This window comes from Erpetoichthys calabaricus, chromosome 13 (genome assembly GCF_900747795.2).
Source record: "Erpetoichthys calabaricus chromosome 13, fErpCal1.3, whole genome shotgun sequence".
Lineage (NCBI taxonomy): Eukaryota > Metazoa > Chordata > Cladistia > Polypteriformes > Polypteridae > Erpetoichthys > Erpetoichthys calabaricus.
The window spans coordinates 107,659,081-107,672,324 of record NC_041406.2 but is presented as its reverse complement, the minus strand read 5'-3'; positions in this window follow the sequence as shown (position 1 = coordinate 107,672,324).

The following is a 13,244-nucleotide window of genomic DNA, read 5'->3' as shown; positions in this document are numbered from 1 at the left end:
GTAAAACCTGTCTCTGGTTCTTGATAATTTAATAATGACTGAGGATCATCTGTGCTTTTTATCAAACATGCTTGATTTTTGTAAGTGAAAGGAAATGGGTTTTAATTTGGGTAGCATCAAGGTGATGCCAGTTTTTGTATTGCTAGAGCGTGTTGTATTGAAATAGCCTCATACTTTAAATGTCCAAATTATGGCCCGTAGAGGACGCTCCTGTCTTCCAAACCCGACACAGACAAACATAGGACACGACTTCAACACACATGCTTTTATTTTTTCTCGGTGGGTAACAAGATTTGTGGGAAACGCTTTCCCTCATTTCCCACCTGCATAGCACAATTAACACTAGGACACGGCACAAAAACACACTTTTCTTCTTCCTGTTTTTTTCTCTTCCTCTCCCTTTCTCTCTCTTCGCCTCCACTCCTCCTCCAGCAACCTCTGTTCACCTCCTTCCGACTCTGGCTCTTGGAGTAGTGGCCGCTGGCTCCTTTTATAGGACACCCGGAAGTGCTCCAGGTGTCCTATAAAAGGAGCCAGCGGCCACTACTCCGAGAGCCAGAGTCGGAAGGTGGTGAACAGAGCTTTCTGCAGGAGGAGTGAAGGCGAGGAGATGTCCAGTGGTCTTCTTCTGGCAGCACTTCCAGGTGTAGCAGCCTTTCCTGCAATGCCTCAGGTGGTACCCATGGAACCCAGTGGGGCTGCTCCATGTTCCAACTCCCAAGGAGCCCTGTGGGAGTCCTAGGCACCGCTACTACCCAGGGGGGCTGCCCTCTAGCATTCTGGGGGAGGTAATGCCCTGAATATTTTCTCTCCCCTGGTCGTTTCACTATATAGGTGTCCCAGCTGGGCAAGAACCTCAGCCGTATGCCACAGAATACAAGAATATCCTATTTCTAACATGATACAAATCATTTTGGTGCATTATTAAATATTTAACATTGCCTATAAATTTAGTCACTTTACTGGTACTACCAAAAATAAAACACACCGCTATCTAGGGAAATTGCCACGGGGGGGTTCACTCCTTTTGAATATGGGCAACTACACTATGTGGCCACAAGTTTGTGAACACCCCTCTAAATTATGTACTTAAAGTGATTCATTGTTAACAAGTACATAAAATCAGCACATAGCCATGCAATCTCCATTGACCAGCACTAGCAATAGAAAGAACACAGTGACATTAAACATGGCACTGTCATAGGATGCCATCTTTGCCAAAGGCAGTATGTGAAATTTCTGCCCTGCTAGATCTGTGTCAGTCAACTGTAAGTGCTAATAATGTGAAGTGAGCCAAAACAGAGTGAGCCGCCGAGTGGTGAAGCACACAAAAGTGATTGTATGAGGTGCCTTATCAGAACCTTATGCAATATATAAGAGTCTCCATTGATTGCTGACTTGTCAAAGCTGCTAACTCACTTAAGTAGCCTCTACCTCTCTGTAAGAACAATATTCTGGCAAGGTCTTGGTTATATACTTTAAAGAAATCTGTGTTTGACCTTCTGTTCTAGCTTGTTGTTTCGGCTGTCTCTAGGTGTTCACATATGAAAGAAGCATCGTCTTACAGGCCATATAGCATCAATTTAAGAACATGGAGACACAGATGGAAACTTGCTAGGGAGAAATTGAGCAAACATCGGAAAGTTTTACTTAACACAGCGACACCTGGAATAAGCAACCAAGCAGTGTGGTGGGCCTTAAGACTTTAGGGACTTTCAAAGCGTGATCTGATGTCATTTGAGAGAAATTAAGTGAATTGACTTGATGAGCTTGTTGTGCTGAATGACCTGTGCCCATCTAATCTAATCTATTCTAATCTAATAATGCCAGTGCAAGATAAAATATTTTTCTGCATGTGGCTTCAAAGTTAAACCCAGGTGTACATACAACATAAAAGACATGTATGTCTGCATGACAATTTAAAGCATGAATCACAGTGGTGTTAGGATATTTGATTCTATTTACTGCAATGTAAAGCATTTTATTCATTTGATTGCATTTCTTGGAAGCAACAGTCACAAACACAAATACTGCCGGCATATTCACTCACAACATTCCTACTATTTGTACTGATGCAACAAGCACATACCAGAATCATCTCAAAAATAACAAGGATCTGAACTTAGCCTTATAACTCAAGGACAGAAATACTTTCAAGAAAGAGCGGCAACTTGTTATAAAGAACAGAAAATGAAAAAAAAATCAAGTCAATAGAAATTAACACAATGCTTCCTGATTTTATTCAGACAAGGCCAACCAGCGGTGAAGCTTCATTTTGAGCACAAGTTCAATTTTCTGCATTTCTAGTTGAGTCATAATTGTATTATTTATGAAAAAAATGAAACATCCAATGCCCAATTAACATATAAATTCCCACTTCTGTGAGTTTGCTGAATTGTACATCTGGCAAATTGTGCTCACTTAAATGCATTCAGAATGGCAAACCAAATTCTGTGGAGTTCCCACTTCTGTGCAGTTATCTGCCAGCCCTTCAGAAGGCAAAGCTGAGCTAATTATCACTTCTTGATTCTAACTGAAGATGTGGAGCTTATTTTGAAATCATTTCTTTTTATTATTATTTTTTTTTTTCTACCTGCCCCATGGGGTGCAGCCATATCCGTCCTAGAGGAGCATCAGTGGCACGCAAGAGACACAAGACTTTTTATCCAGTATCTTGATATCACACAGCTCAGTAGACATGGCGTAAAGAGTCAGCTGCCCCTCATCTTTGCACCCTTCTACATTGTTTGCTTTACTGTCCATTTGCCTAGTGTTAGCTGCTTTCTTAATAGCCTGATGATGTTGAGCAAACACTCACTACTCCAGACATTTACACATAAGGTGCTAATAACTTGTGTAATCACTACAGGGCAATTAAAAAATCAGACATAAAAGATAAAGTCACAATTGTGGTTGTTGAATACAAAGTATTTCATTTCTTGGATTTCCTGAAAGTTTCTATTCTTCTATGCCAAAATATTCAAATACCTGTATAGTTCTCTTTGTTTTTTTTTGAAGTTTTGGAATACAGCCTCTTGAACAGATTACGGTCCGATAAACCACCTGGATGGCATAGTTGTGGTGTTGCTATTACATGCATCTCTGGGGTGTATAACTGGAAAGCCTCATTTTCAGCAGCCATTCTTAGCTTATCCTTAATTACTCATGTATAAATGTGAATTGGTTATTAGAGAAGCCTTTGCAATAAGTTCATTATTGGCCAACACGGATTCAAAACTAGCCAATATGAAGCACATTTTCCTCAAGAAGCAGGTCAGTCGATTGTTATGCTTTGTTTTGTTTTTATTTTGCAGAATGAAAGTTATTCTGTGTGATAGATTTTCAAGAAACTAAAGATTTCATACATAAGTGTCTATTACTGTCTTACGAAAGGATGGCAAATTAGAACTGACCATGATTAACAGAAGAAGGAGAAGGCCATGATGCACAACTACATTGGTTTGTAGTTTGAGAAACAAATGCCTTACAAGACCTCATTTTGCTTCTTCATCAAATGCATGCCAGGTATCTACAAGTGTCAAAAAGATGTCTTCACGATGCTGGCCTAAAAGACAGAGTTTAAAAGAAAAAGCCATATCTGCATCTGGCAAATAAAAAGAACGGGTAACACTTTACTTTAGGTAGTGCAAAAATGCATCTGTTACTCTTCTACTGTTATGTAACAGGCAGGACTGTCTTAATGTATGGACGCAACGGGCACTGGTGGGGGCCCCAGGAGCATAGGGGCCCACAATGTTTCTGCTGCCTACATATGCTTCTGTTTTGCTATCAAGAGCACTACTCTGCCAGGGGCCGTATGATGCTGTTAAAGAAAAGCTAAGGGAGCTGACCATAAAGAATGGAAGAAATGGTTGCTGACAATTGGACTTTGTAGTCAATATGTGAATAATAAATCAAAATCAATGATAGCCACTAGAAATACTAGTAATGTCTTCACTATATGTTTAAATCAATTTAACAGTACTGTGATAAAAAGGTACCAACCCAGTAGCCCAGTTTCATTATACTAAAACAAAAAGCAAAAAGAGTTTTCTTTCAGTCTTGTATCTTGCACGGAAGCTTGCATATTATTAAGTACTGGTCAAGAGTGAGACGCCATGTTCTGAGGCCAACCCTTTTTATGGCATCCCAATTGGAAGGGGCTCTGGGTATCAAGGACAGGGTTGGGTGCCCTCAACAGGAGTATTCTCGCTGCTATAGGCGAAACAGAAGATACCGTTGGAGGCAATGCCCCCTCATGCTACAGTGGAATCAGAATCGCTTTACTCAGTCGAGCCTAGAAGACAATTCACATTCGCACGTGTGTGTAGACAGGGGGTGCCACTGAGCTCTAAAACCTCAGACACGCCACACTAAACAGTCCTGGGTGCAAAATAAACAGTGTTATTTTCACGAAATACCTCAAAAACAATCATCCCTCTTCCTCCTCCAGGTGAGCTTTACCTTCTGCCTCCTGACTCTGACTCACCGGAGGAGGCTACATGGCTTGCTTTTGTGTCAGACTTGATGGAATCACTTCTGGATCAGATGGAAGTCTCCCGAAGCAGGGAGTCCTTCTACTTGCACCACCTTCTGGTGGCACCCAAGGACCCTCGACAAGGTTGTCCCTCAGGACTATGACTCCCATAAATCCCCATGGGTGTCTTTATTGGGTCCACGCAAGCGAAATACTGCCATCTGTCATACTGGTGGAGGAACTGCCCTGGATGCATCAACTCCCCCTCTGTATTTATATTCTGTTATCCCTTTGCAAGTGACGTTGCTTCAGTTCCATCCCGGCCATATACTGTCAAGAAATAAAATAGACAAAACAAATATAAAGATTTGGGGAAGCCTCCCCGTGTAATGTTTGGAACGTTGAATCAAAAAATGATTGGTAATGGTCTCTTTGTGGATCTTTTATATACTGGGGTGGATCTTTTATATTGAAATGACAAGAAGGGGAACTTGGGAAGTGGAAGTGACATCATCAGTTGGAGCTGGAAGTGAGGTCATCAGAGTGGAGACGGAAAAGATGTTGTCTGGTTCGGACAGAAGTGGAAAAGAAAGGTTATTCTTCCGCTGTTCTGTCGAAAGAGGGAAAAGGGTATTAGTGCTTGTTTCCAACCCCCTATCTCTTATAGTTTCATTCCCATCTGGACCTTTTGACTGCCATCAAAAGCGCACATGTGTGACAATAAATATATATGTATATATATATATATATATATATATATATATATATATATATTGTCGCAGATTGCCAGGGTTATTACCTGGCCGGGACGCCTAAAAGGACCGGAAGGTGGCAGGAATAGCTTCCGGGCCACAAGGGCACAACCGTCATGGAGCAGGAAAGGACCACGGGAAAAGAGAACAAAGATTCAAACTCGTTGGGACCCGTGGCCACCGCCAGAGGGCGCGTTAAACCTCATGGGACCCGGATATCGTTACTTCCGCCACACTCGGCAAGATGGCGGAGGAACCTGCCAGGGACGCCCGGAGTGCTTCCAGGGCAAAGGGCAACACTTCCACCACACCAGGAAGTGCTGCTGGATGGACGTCATCAATCACCTGGAGCACATCCGGGCAGGAATAAAAGGGGCCTCCTTCTTACAATCAGAGAGCCAAAGTCGGGAGTGGGAGTAGGACAAAGCTCCCAGGAGGAGAGTAGAGGCGGCCAAGGACTGAGAAAGAGAGAATCAGTGGTGATTATTGCTTTGTGCATTGTGTGCTGTGTGACACTGTGTTTATTAATGTTAAATAAACGTGTGCTTTTTATAAAGATGTGGTCTCCGACTGGTGGAATCCGGGCAACTATCACAATATATATATATATATATATATTCATGCCATCCGTAGTCTGAATCACAATCTGATTGTATGGGTGGTTACCTACCAGGTAACGCTTGTGGTTGGTCTGCATGCTGTCAAATAAACGAACCACACGCCGTGACGCAACGTAAAGAGGCTTCGCCACTGATATCCGAGGTTCGATCCCCAAGAAGGGGTGCAGTGAGTGTGTACGCCTGATGAGCCCAGAATTAGGGCAAAACACGTGTCGCATACTCTGCATTATTTGACAGTAAACTATGCAATATATATATGTGTGTATATATAATTTTTACTTACTGAAACCTTAGTCTCCTTCAAAGTACTCTCCATGTGAATGAATACATTTGCCCCAACAGTTTTCCCACTGGTGGAAACATTTTTGGAATTGCTGAAGAGGAATGTAGTCCAAGGCCTGCAGCAATTTTTCTTTGATTTCCTCCATGATACGAAAATGCTTTCCTTTGAGTTCTTTTTTCATATGCAGGAACAAGAAAGAGTCACACAGAACAAAATCAAGAGAATAGGAAGGGTGGCAAGAACTCCAAGACACAGAAGTCAATTCAGAAATCTTTTCAACAGTCCGACGACGATCTTTGTAAATTGCATTGCGAACATTTTCAATATTTTCATCATTCCTAATTGTGGAAGGTCGGCCAGATCTTGATTGGTCTTCAAGTTACTTTTCCCCTTGTTTGAAACGCGAAAACCACCAGACCTGTGTTTTACTTAAAGCTTCCTCTTTAAAAGCAGTTTCAAGCATCACTACAGTTTCAGCAGCTGTTTTCCCTAAGAGAAAACAAAATTTAATGCAGACTCGCTGTTCTTTGTGATCACCCATCAAAAATATCCCAGAACGCCTTTAATAAGCACCAAGAAAAACAGACATGGAATGTCGTATGAACGACACAGAGCAACACCACTTGGCAGACTGTCATAGAATACTGCAAGTATGCTACACCTAGCGGCAAAATTCGCAACTATGTCTAGGCTCCGTGCCAGGTAAAGATTCCAGTTTTGGGTACCCCCTCGTGTGTGTATATATATATATATATATATATATATATATATATATATATATATATATATATATATATATATATATATATATATATACACAGTGGAACCTCGACTCCCAACCGTAATACATTCCAAAACTCTGGTCGTAACCCGATTTGGTCGTGACCCAAAGTAATTTTCCCCATAGGATTGTATGTAAATACAATTAATCCGTTCCAGACAGTATGAACTGTATGTAAATATTTTTTTAAAGATTTTTAAGCACAAATATAGTTAATTATACCATAGAATGCACAGCGTAATAGTAAACTGAATGTAAAAACTTTGAATAACACTGAGAAAACCTTGAACAACAGAGAAAACTAACATTGCAAGAGTTCACGCTATTACAATACAAACCGCTCTCTAAAAACACTTTTTTTAATGAGTTTTAAGCACAGGGAAAAAATGAACATTTGAAAAATCCATAATTTAATAAACAACCAAGAAAAGTAACATTGCAACAATGCACGCTACGAGCCGATCGCTGTAAACAGAAGTGAAGTGGAGGTTAAAATCCAATAGAAAAAAGTCTTCATTAAATACAACAAGGTTAAAACAATGCTCGAATCAGTCTCTTTAAAAACAAGCCTGGTGCATTCTTTAACTGCCTTCTCGGCCTTATGCAGCCAGCCCTCTCTCTCTCGCGCGTATGTTTGTGTATGTGTCTCTCTTTTCTGCACACTGTCTCTCTCTCGCTCTCTCTCTCTCTCTTTCTCTCTCTCTCTCTCTCTCTCGCTCGCTGCACAGGGAATGCACAGGGAGAGACTGAACACGTGCGTAAATCATCAGCGCGCACAAACCAAAAAGGAAACTGGCTTGTTCATATACAGAGTGTGTGCTCGTGAACAGATGCAAAAGTTTGGCGAACTTTTTGGTTGTAACCCGATTTGTACGTGTTCAGAGATGTTCGTGAACCGAGGTTTCACTGTGTATATATATATATATATTTATATATATATATATATATATATATATATATATATATATATATATATATATATATATATATATATATATATATACATATATATATATATATATTGTGATGGATGGCCGGCTTCATATTCCCCCCAGGCCGCCAGGAGGAGCTCTCCCGACAGCATGGACGGGCTCCGAATTCCAGCAGGGCCTCATGGACTATGTAGTTTTTAGGCACAGCCCTGCTGGATACCTTGGGGACCACTGGGAGTCATTGTCGGGAGGCCCGTGGACTCATATATGCCCTATAACCCGGAAGTGCATCATAATCCAATGACAGGAAGAAACGACGTGCTCCCGGGTTGAAGATAAGGACTGTTTACCCTGACCCAGAAGGAATAAGGACTTGTGGGTAATGGGCAGGAACACCTCCGGGTCAGGGAGTATAAAAGGACTCTGGGAAATCTCAGACACTGAGTTGAGCTGGGAGGTAGGGAGGCCAAGTGTCTGGGAACGGAGGAGAGAATATTATTGATTGGTTTATTGTATGAATAGTGTGGAGTGGAGGGTACTTTGTGCACGTAATTATTGTAAAATAAAAGAGTCTTGGACTTTTACCTGGTGTTTGGAGTGGTACCTGAGGGTTCAAGAGGTGGATCGGAAACCTCAACTGCTACACTGGCGTAGTCGGCAGGATTATCTGGCCGTCTGTTGGCAGAAAACCTGCATTTAAAACAAATATTGTATGGGCAGGAAACCCTAAGAAGGTCCCTCTTCAACGCATGGAGGTGCAAACACCCCCCACTACAGAGAGCGCTGTGACTGCGAGCCTTGCTACACTTCAGACCACGATGGGAAAAAAATCCGGAAAAAAGAATGGGCATACTAATTGGGTGCAGACCCTGACAGAAGCCGAGAAGACCTGGACTTACCTGACTGGGAGTGAGGAGGACCAGGCACTGATAAAGGCTGAACGAGCTCGAGTGGTGCAACAGCAGGAACGCTGTCAGCCATCGGACGCACCGGAATCCCCAAATAGATTGGGAACACCGCTGCCAAGTCTCGAGTTATGTGCTGGGTAAACGCCCGAACCTCAACTGCTACAATATATATATATATATATATATATATATATATATATATATATATATATATATATATATATATATATACTGTATACTGCTCAAAAAAATTAAAGGAACGCTTTGAAAACACATCAGATGGATATCTATACTGATATGGACTGGGTTAGGAACAAAAGGATGCCACATCTTTTGATGGAAATGAAAATTATCAACCTACAGAGGGCTGAATTCAAAGACACCCCAAAAATCAAAGTGAAAAAATGATGCAGCTGGCTAGTCCATTTTGCCAAAATTTCATAGCAGCAACTCAAAATCGTACTCAGTAGTTTGTATGGCCCCCACGAGCTTGTATCCATGCCTGATAATGTTGGAAGGGGAGCATGCTCCTAATGAGACAATGGATGGTTTCTTGGGGGATCTCCTCCCAGATCTGGACCAGGGCATCACTGAACTCTTGGACAGTGTGAGGTGCAACATGGCAGTGTCGGATGGACTGAAACATAATGTCCCAGAGGTGTTCTATTGGATTTAGTTCAGGCAAGCGTGTGGGCCAGTCAATGGTATCAATTACTTCATCCTCCAGGAACTGCCTGCGTACTCTCGCCACATGAGGCCGGGCATTGTCATGCACCAGGATGAACCCAGGACCAACTGTATCAGCATAGGTTCTGACATTGGGTCCAAGGATTTCATCCCGATACCTCATGGCAGTCAAGGTGCCATTGTCTAGCCTGTAAAGGTCTGTGTGTCCCTCCATGGATATGCCTCCCAGACCATCACTGACCCAACACCAAACTTGTCATACTGAACAATGTTACAGGCAGCATAACGCTCTCCACGGCTTCTCCAGACCCTTTTACATTTGTCACATGTGCTCAGGGTGAACCTGCTCTCATCTGTGAAAAGCACAGGGTGCCAGTGGTGGACCTGCCAATTCTGGAATTCTATGGCAAATGCCAATCGAGCTCCACGGTGCTGGGCAGTGAGCAAACACCCACTAGAGAATGTTCGGCCCTCAGACCACCCTTATGGCGTTTGTTTCTGATTGTTTGGTCAGAGACATTCACACCAGTAGCCTGCTGGATGTCATTTTGTAGGGCACTGGCAGTGCTCATTCTGTTCCTCCTTGCCAAAAGGAGCAGATACCAGTCCTGCTGATAGGTTAGGGACCTTCTATGGCCCTGTCCAGCTCTCCTTAAGTAACTGCCTGTCTCCTGGAATCTCCTCCATGCCCTTGAGACTGTGCTGGGAGACACAGCAAAGTTTCTGGCAATGGCACATATTGATGTGCCGTCCTGGAGAAGTTGGACTGCCTGTGCAACCTCTGTAGGGTCCAGGTATCGCTTCATGGTACCAGTAGTGACACTGATCATAGCCAAATGAAAAAGTGAAAAAACAGTCAGAAAAGATGAGGAGGGAAAATTGTCAGTGGCCTCCACCTGTTAATCCATTCCTGTTTTGGGGGTCGTCTCATTGTTGCCCCTCTAGTATACCTGTTGTTAATTTCATTAACACCAAAGCAACTGAAACTGATTAATAATCCCCTCTGCTACTTAACTGACCAGGTCAATAGCCCAGAAGTTTCATTGACTTGATGCTATACTTTGAAAAGTGTTCCTTTAATTTTTTGAGCAGTTTATATATTGTGAACAGAAGGGGTCGCTGTTGCCCCTTTTACCCCAACAGACAGACTCTCAGGACACAAAGTAAAAGCACCCAGAAGTCTTTGTATAGTTTTCTTCTTTAAATAGTGCTCTTTCAATTACCATAAACAATTATATAAACAATAAAGAAACCTAATTCTCTCCTCCTCACCTCCCAGCAAGCTTTGTCTTCTACCTCCCAACTCCGGCTCTCTCACTGGGTCTTCAGCAATCCTTTAAATAGTCCTTGACCCAGAAGTGCTTCTGCTCTTCCATCCATGTGACTTGTCAGCATTTTCGGGTCAGACAGAGAATTAAAGTTCTTTAATCAGCCCGGAAGTACTTTGGTGCTCCCATCCTTGTGACTTGGGAGTACTTTCGGGCTATGGATGAGGCATGGTTCCTCCGGTCCTTTCACAGCCCCTCCTAGCGGCACCCACGGTACCCAAGAGGGCTGAGAAACCAAACTCCAAGTCCCAGGGTGCCCTGTGGGTATCCGGGGCACCGTTACACTCCAGGGGAGCTGCCATCTAGCGTTTTGGGGGAGGCAGTGTCCTTTAAAGTCTGCCTTCCCCCATCCTTTCAAAACAGGGATGTCCTGGCCGGGTTGAGCTGTGTGTTGTAAACAAAATGGACGCTTGGTGGCACTATTGCCCACCTTTTCCTCTACAGACAGACGCTCAGGACACAGGCTAAAAGCACTAAGAATACCACAGCCACAATAAACACAACAGTAAAGTAATATTAATTCCTAACTTTCCCCTCCACACCTCCCAGCAAGCTCTGGCCTACTACCTCCCAATTCTAGCTCGCTTGCTGGGTTTCCACCAGTCTTTTATATAGTCCTTAACCCAGAAGTGCTTCTATTCTTCCTCCCACGTGATTTGCCAGCACTTCCGGGTCAGCTGAAGAATTCAGGTTTTAATCAGCCCGGAAGTACTTTGGGGCTTCCAATGTCATAGTCCATTAGTACTTCCAGGCTAGGTAAGAATTTGTTCTCCCACCAATTTCCCACAGCATTCCCTGGCGGCACCCACGGTACCCAGCAGGGCTGAGCTGCCAAACTCCAAGTCCCATAGTGCACTGCAGGCATCTGGGGCACTGCTGCAGTCCAGGGAAGCTGCCATCTATCGTCTTGGGTTAGGCAGTGTCTTTGATAAGCTGCCTCCCCCCGTCCCTTACAGTGTGTATACAGTATATATTTTGTCACGCATGCGTGCCTGGGAGTCAACTCCAGGGTTTGTCAACTTGTAATTTCATCCTGAGCCAAGGGTCAGCGCTGTCTTGTAACTTTTCTCCTCTCCTTCCATCCAGAAAGCGACATCTTGCCGGCTCTTGAATCACTTCCAGCTCCTGAACCCGCCCCTTCTGCCTCACTACTTTGCACCAACGCCATCTTTCTCCTGTCTAATGGCAGTCTTGTGTTTGTAAAGATGTTACTTTCTCCACATGTTAACTTGTGTTTATTGTTTTTTTCTACTGAGTTTGCCTGAGGGTGTCTAAAATCTTTATCTGTGTTCATTGTTTTACTGTATATAGTATATAGTAACTTCCCCTTCAGAAATTTTCAGATTTTGTTTTTATACAACATTGAATCACCATGGATTTAGTCTGGCTTTTTTGACTCTGATCAAAAGAATATGACTCTTTAATGTCGAGGTGAAAACAGTGGTCTAAAGTAATTGCAAATGTAAAGCACAAAATAATTGAATTGATCAATCATGTTGCAACCACTTGTGATGATCACTCCTCATTTTAGATTACTTTTTGTGTTATGGAGAATCTTGCGTTTTGTCTGCTTTTGAAAGTACCTTCATATTATTGTTTACATTCATTTGTGTCACTTTGGTGATGACATTATGTTGTCATGTCATAGTTTGCCTTAACAGAAGCTTTCCGGCTGCCCAGCACCACGCCATTTAAAACTAAGGAATTGCTGCAATGTCTTTTACCTAAAAAATAAAAGAAAGGCAGTTTTCAAAAGGAAAAAATAAAATACAGTTTTGTTTAGAAATTACAGGTCCAGTTCTCTAGAATGTGATGTTTGGCTTTGCCCAATTACAAAACGTCACCCAATCAATCAAAGCTAATTTTCTAATATGGCTTTTGATTTTTGGATTTCTCTGAAATAAATAGGTAAATAAATCTATCAACAATACAATCTTGCTCAAGATCACATTGTTAGTGGTCACACAATGGATTTAGGCTCAGATGAGTTAGCAGCCTAGTAAGGTAAAGACTAATGATTTTAAATGCGAAGATTGGCATGGCTTGGGTGCCTGATGAAAGGCTGTAAATCAAGAAGAAGGCAGCAGTCTGAATGTGCTGCGCTGGTCTGATGACACAAATCAGATGTTGTCCTACCAGACTGTAACATTTAATGCAGAATATGTTTTTAATAAGGTAAAATCACAAAAAGAAAATGGGCCAGAATGAGTATGTGAACTGTGATTGCTTACACAAAAACCTTTACTGTGTATGGAGTCCTCTTAAAAATATTTGAGAGATGCTCACTTACAAGAGTATTAGAAACTGCAAAAAGCAGCAAGATTTTCAATATAAAATGTATTAGAAAAATATATGTCAACATGAAAATAATGCAGGAGGAAGTAATATCCTAAGGCTTGGCTGAAAAAATAAGAAGCATTAAAAATAAATTGGCTTAGCTGGAGCGACACGTACAGTAGCTTCAGATAAGCACTGC